Here is a 1,427-nt window from a genome sequence, read left to right on the forward strand (position 1 = left end):
TCCCTTCCTCATATCAACTCATTTCTTCCTTTTTAACTGTCATGGTTAATGTCTTTTATTATGGAAGATTTTTCATTTTTGTATAATGAGATACTTGTATTTTTCATTTAAGACTTCTAGATTCCCTTCGTAACATAAGAAAGTGTCACGCATACAAAACTGTACAAAGATTATTTTCTAGATGTATAGAAGTATATTTATTTTTTCCCATTATTTTATTTCTCTGGCATGATAGAGGGTATGTTCTTTTTTAATCATTAAGTAGTTTTACATATTCAATTTCTCCATGACTTTTTTTTTAATCTGTAGCTTTTCTTTTGCTGATTTTACTAGAGGAGATTTAATGAAGCATTTAAAACTTTGATCTTTGAAAACATTGGTCCTGCCTCTTGTTCAGTATGTGAATGGGAGTACATAAAGTAGATTAATTTCCTGGTTTCTGATTCATCAGACTTACACTATCTTCAATAGTGTATTTTTTATACTTACAAATTATTTAACTAAATACCTAGTTAATTTTTATTCTTTTCTAATAATTAATATATTTAACTGTCTTTTTTTTCCCCATGATATTTTCACTTTTACTGAAACATAGTGTTTGGTATATAGTATTATTCTTATACTGTTGCGAAGAATTGTTTGCTTGGTTTTTTGATTTCTTTTAAAGTGTTTTATAGGATAGTTGTCCTTCATATACAAATGTCCGAATGTTTTTAAAATTTTATAAATAAGTGTTTACTCATTGCATAAACCTTAGTACTTAAAACTTGCTTTGGAGAAATCACTTAGGGTTTCTTCCTTGTCTAATATGTGATTGGATTCTATAAATGCTTCATGAACATTAGAAAATAAGTTACTTTCCAAATCTCTTTGCAATTTATAATCTTAATGGAGTTTATTCACTAGATTTATATTTACTACTCTCCCTAGCTGTTTTGTCATGCTTTATCATTCAAAATGTTAGGAAGGTACATTAAATCTTCTGACTACTATTGTTCAAAGTAAACATATTTTGTTTTTTCTTTATTATTTATATTGTCCTTGCCATTAAAACAAATAGATACTTGGTAGCCAAAATAATATTTCTTTCTGGCTACAATAATTCTTTAGGATAAGGAGAGAGAACAGAAATCTTATATTGGAAAAATTGTCACCGGGGGGAGTTTCATACCTTCCTAAATCTTAACATTAGAATACCAAATTTGGTAAAATAAAGCAAGATGAGGGTGTGTATTATTATGGAAACCTTTCATTTGAAAATTTAAATTAGTTTAATTGAACAGAGAAGAAAAATAAAGTTTGATCAATTTAAGGAAATAATCTGTAGAAAAGGATGAGGTAGACACCCCCTGGTACAAATAGTTCCAGTATCACAAAACTAGATAGTATTACAGAACTTGGGTTGCAGGAGTGTTCTTGTGTCAGGG

The sequence above is a fragment of the Marmota monax genome, unplaced genomic scaffold, assembly GCF_021218885.2.
Source record: "Marmota monax isolate L192 unplaced genomic scaffold, Marmota_monax_Labrador192_F-V1.1 WCK01_AAM20220418_F8-fsc00524, whole genome shotgun sequence".
NCBI classification, from domain to species: Eukaryota; Metazoa; Chordata; class Mammalia; order Rodentia; family Sciuridae; genus Marmota; species Marmota monax.